General features: G+C 51.4%; 1 protein-coding gene across 9 annotated transcripts in view; it reads left to right on the top strand.

Annotated features, from left to right (window-relative positions):
• The window catches only part of NEO1 (neogenin 1), a 199056-nt gene that overhangs the window by 177812 nt on the left and 16027 nt on the right, over positions 1 to 5217 (top strand). The window lies entirely within an intron of this gene.

Raw genomic sequence — 5217 nt, 5'->3', positions numbered from 1 at the left:
GTCTGGTTACAATTTTCTGCATAGGGGGAATCGGGGAGGGAGTAATTGGCAGATGCGACACACAGCCCAGCTCCAGTAATATCTCCTAAACTTAATCTCCTCCTCCCTTTTCCCCATGCACATAGTCCCGGGGTTTCTGCATCCGTGGACACGTTGCGGACGTGGGCCGCACTTGCCCCAAGTGGAGCCGAAGCTCCAATCCCTACGTAATAGGGGGGCTCGGGGTTGAGGCATAACTAGCAGTCTGCAGTAAGGTTGGGCGCACTTTTGTTCATAAGTTGGAACGAGGCTTCCAGCAGTGCGAAAATGTCTGGTCTCAGCAGAGCTCCCCGAGGTGGAGGCCAGGTTACTGCATCCTGACGACTTGCCTCAGTCTTTGATGATGGTGGTGGCGGGCTCGTCACGCATGGGGCCGGGCTTGGTCTCCTGACCTCGGGTCGCTGAGGGGCCAGGGGGCCAATTGGGTTGGGCGGTCGGAGTATTTCCCGTCGCTGGATAGTAAATAGTATCCCAGGGTCTGGCCCAGAGACATATAGCCTCAATCCCCAGGTCTTTCCCCCGGTCCAGTCTCTGGCCCAATATGCCACTGGTTTGATGACAATGGGGTTGCAGTTTCCAACAGTACAGTTCCTTTCCAGGTCCCCTGGCCGCACCTGCCGGGTGAACCGTATGTCCCTGTCCGGAAGCTTTGGGGGCCATTTGGCATAGGTTTCACAGCCCCACTGTCCACAATAATAATCCTCATGGTCCCCACACTTCAGAAAGGGAATCCGGGGCTGGCGCGGGCAGACATATAGGGGAGTATGCCATAGTTGTTGCTCAGTCCCTCGGGTCCCGCAACCATAGGTGGTTGTGGCCCTGTGTGTAGCCATTCCCCCGGGGATCCCTAGCTGCGACCCGGCTGGGCCCAAATTCATGAGCCTGGGTCTGTCCTGGGGCAGGTTCCAATTCTCCCCGAAGAGGCTACACAGGTCAAACCAGAGAGTCGGTTCACCGGTGCCCATTTCTCAGGCCAGTACTACCCCGTCCGTGGTGCGGATCACCTCCAAGGCATAATGTGGGGCCTGGTGGGAAAGGGGCTTACCGAACCTCCACATGACAGCGAGCAGCAGTAGATAGATCATGATGCAGGTACTAGTTTCACCTTCAGTGGGTCCTGGGTTAGTTTCACTTTCCACCTCCGGGGGCTGTCACCGCTGTCAGCCGCCTTCACTTGGGTGCGAGGGATCCAGTGCCTCGCTACCTTGACTGCTGAGGGGGTGCTGAGGACCACAGTGTACGGACCACCCCAGCGTGGCTCGAGCCCTCTGGGTTGGTGTCTTTTCACCCAGACTAAGTCGCCAGGGGAAAACCAGCTCGCCTCTCCGGGGTGTCAGCGTTTTGGTAAGCCTCTTGCACAATCCGTTGTACTGATGTGGCAGCTTGCTGGAGCTCCTGCAAAGACTTAAGCAAATTACGGGTAGATAGACGGGCCTCCCCCAGCTTGGGCATCAATGGTGGCGGTCGCCCAAACATTATTTCAAAAGGGGTCAATCCTTGGACATACGGGGGGCACCTAGCTCGGAGAAGGGCAAAGGGGAGCAAACTTACCCAGTTCTCGCCAGTCTCTATTCTCAGCTTGGTTAATGTTTCCTTCAATGTCCGATTCAACCTCTCTACCTGTCCTGAACTTTGTGGCCTGTATACACAATGCAATTTCCAAGTTACCTTTAGTGCCTTAGCTGCCAATTGGGTGATCCTGGTGATGTACGCCGGGCCGTTGTCGGACCCCATGTACAGTGGTAGGCCAAACCGGGGGACAATTTCAGAGAGGAGCTTCTTAACCACTACCTGGGCTGTCTCAGTCCTGGTGGGGTAGGCCTCCAGCCATCCTGAGAAGGTGTCTATGAACACCAGGAGGTATCTGTATCCTCCCTGGCCCGCTGGGAGGTCTGTGAAGTCAACTTCCCAGTGCTCCCCTGGGGTGCTTCCTCGGAACCTTACTCTAGGCGGGTCGGAGCGGGCTTGACTGGGGTTCACTTGGGCACACACCTGGCATCTCCGAGCCACATCCTTGGCCATCCTCTGTAGCGGAACGTAGTAGTAATCCTTGCAAAGAAGCTCAGCCAGCTTGGTGCCTCCTAGATGGGTGCCCCTATGGGTCTGCTCTACGATGATTCTGCCCAGGCTTTCTGGGAGGAACAGATGGTGGTCCGGGAGTTTCAGCCATCCTCCCCTGGTTACCTGGGCCCCTAGTCCTTTTGCTTGCTCTTCTTCCTTCTTGGTGTAGGTTGGGGTGTCGGGCAGCTGGCGGTCTGGGAGGGCCACTAAGACCTGTAGGGGCCCTACTGGTCTTTTGGCGGCTTCCTTTGCTGCTTGATCAGCTAGTCTATTGCCTCGGGCTATGGGGGTGTCATCCTTCTGGTGCCCCCGGCAGTGTATAACGGCTACCTCCTTCGGCCCCCAGATGGCCGCCAGCAGTGCAAGGATCTCGGGGGCTTTCTAATGTCCTTTCCCCCTGAGGTCAAAAGGCCTCTCTCTTGGTACAGTGCCCCATGTACATGGACGGTAGCGAAAGCATACCGGCTGTCAGTATAGACGTTCAGTCTCTTGCCCTTCCCCCACCAGAGAGCCTGGGTTAGGGCAATGAGCTCAGCCTTCTGAGCCCAAGTTCCGCGGCCCAGGGCCTGCGCCCAGACTACCTCCTTCTCGGGCACCACTGCCGAAGTCCATCTTCTACGTAACTGCTGCCATCCGTGTAGAGGGTCACTTCTGGGTCGGGCAAGAGGGTGTCCCTCAGGTCCACTCGAAGAGAGGTCAAGGTGGTCAAGACCTCTTCACAATCGTGAAGTGGAGGCTCACCCCCTTCGTCCGGGAGCAGTGTAGCAGGGTTAAGGGCTGAGACTTTAGGTGAGTACCTCTTTGGCTATGCTCCTTGTCTCACATATGTAGAGGTGGAAATACTTAGTTACACCTGGTAACACTAGTTGGCCCATTGTCCTTGCTCTGCTCATGTCTGTCTAACTGCCTAATATATTATCTCAAGGATCCTGGCTCTGAATTCTTTCAGGGAAAATGGGCATTGAATTTCTTCTGTAGCTGCTCTGTGCTGAGGAGGGACGAAGTTTTCTCTCAGAGCCAAGAAATCCTTGCTGTCTGTCAGAGGGACGATGAGGCCTGGGCACAGAAGGAGGTGGGCTTATGACCTGATGGAGACAAACTATAACAAATGGTCCGGTAGAAGGGAAAGAAAACATTTCAGTTTTAACAACCTCTATTGAAATAGAATTTTTCTCCTCAAAATTACCTTTGTTTTTATCAAAAACCAAATCAAGACTAATTTATCTATTGTATTCAATTTGGCCTGATGTTTGCATAAACACAACAAGAATGGTAACTGATTACCTTTGCTGAAATTTCATGATTGAATCTTAATGTGCCCCATAGGGCCAGGAAGCCAAGCCATCCAGCTGCCATCAGGCCTGCCTGCAGTATCTGCTAAGTTAGGTGAATCCCTCACCTGTAGCAACTCCACCTGGGCCCACGCCCTAGGCTTTAAGGCCCATCTCAGTAGCCATCCTACTCATCGCGGCCCAGAGTGCGTGGGGGTTCTGCAGGGACGCAGAGGCGTCCTTATTGCTCCCCTTGTACTCTGACCAACCGCCAGTGATGGTAGGGCATGGGCCTGACGCTCCAGCGCCAGCCATCTTCAGGGCTCCCAAGCAGGATACCAGGCTTTTCCCATGGCACTCTTATTGGCTTCGAGTCTTCAGAGTCTAGACCAGGGGTGGGCAAACTTTTTGACTCGAGGGCCACAATGGGTTCTTAAACTGGACCGGAGGGCCGGAACAAAAGCATGGATGGAGTGTTTGTGTGAACTAATATAAATTCAAAGTAAACATCATTAAAAAAAAGGGTACGGTTTTTTTTTTTTTAGTTTTATTCATTCCAACCAGGCCGGATCCGGCCCGCGGGCCGTAGTTTGCCCACGGCTGACCTAGGGCCAGGGGGAAGGGAACAATGGGGACATTATTGTTTAATAGGTATGGAATTTGAGTTCTCTTTAAAACATGATACTCCAGTCAAAGTTTTCGGTTAATAAAACCACTATTAGGAACCAGTCTTATTGAATCTATGCAAAGAAATGTATTGCCATGATTTATTTAGCATTGCCAAATTTCAGAGGAATTATATAAGGAGAAAAGCATACTGACCTGCTCCAAGATTTTCTAATTTTCCTTGCCAGTCCCTTTTTATGGACTTTTCAGAGTAATATAACTGTCTTTAAATGGCAAGAAGAAATTTACAATGTGTCTATATTCAAATAGACAGTCACAGCTGTCCCTGTAGTAGGGTTCCCCTTACTTGACTTGTTCTCTCAGAACGGACTAAAGGAGTTTTATTTCTTTACAGGGTCTTACATGTCACAGGACCTCACAGGGTCTGTAATTCCTGTAACAGAGGGCTAGTACTCACCACCTCACTACTTCCTTCTGTTCCAAACAGGCCTTCCCCAGTTTCCTACAGTTGAGGTTTTGTGCCACCCCTGACATGGGCATGGTCACACAGGCCTGCAAGACAGTATACAGGTTGCTAACTGTCTCTGAATAGAGACCAAAACCTAATGGGTATTCTTCTTTGCCCAGTTGGGCACCTGCCTTTCCAGCAGCTAGACACCCTCTACTTTTGGGGTTCACCCCACATCGCCTCCTTTTAGGACAGCTAACACATAGCCATAACAATGGCCCTCAGTGTGGAAGACTGGACACTTGCCAGTTACTCCCAAAGACTACCAAGGACTGTAGACCATCACTGGTCTACAGCAACTGCTGGCAGCTACAGCTACATTCAAACCTGTAAGAGAATCAAAGGTTAATACAACATATTAATACAATGAAACATAATATTGGCACCATGGCTGCTTCAGGCAGCTAAATCTTCTGCTACTAAACATGACATATGGTAGGGCTATACAAACATCTTAGGGAGGTGACTAAAGTCTACTCTTGACCTTCCTATATGAGGCAAAATTGTCCTTGTCTCTCTGGAGCCATGTCCATGAAGATGCAGGCATTATCTAAGTCTATTATACAGTTTTCTGTGGGCTACTGTCAGGGCTGCGCATTGCGGCCAGTTCTTCTTTCTAGCCACAAACACAGTCTGTCCAATTTTCTTAAAATGTATTCTGGCACAGGAGAAAGTTGTTTTGCTGTACACAGACAGCTTAACCCCTATACA

Source organism: Myotis brandtii, unplaced genomic scaffold (genome assembly GCF_000412655.1).
Source record: "Myotis brandtii unplaced genomic scaffold, ASM41265v1 scaffold74, whole genome shotgun sequence".
In the NCBI taxonomy this organism is placed as follows: Eukaryota; Metazoa; Chordata; class Mammalia; order Chiroptera; family Vespertilionidae; genus Myotis; species Myotis brandtii.
Note: the sequence above shows the minus strand (reverse complement) of the source record. Positions and strands in the feature narration are given on the sequence as shown.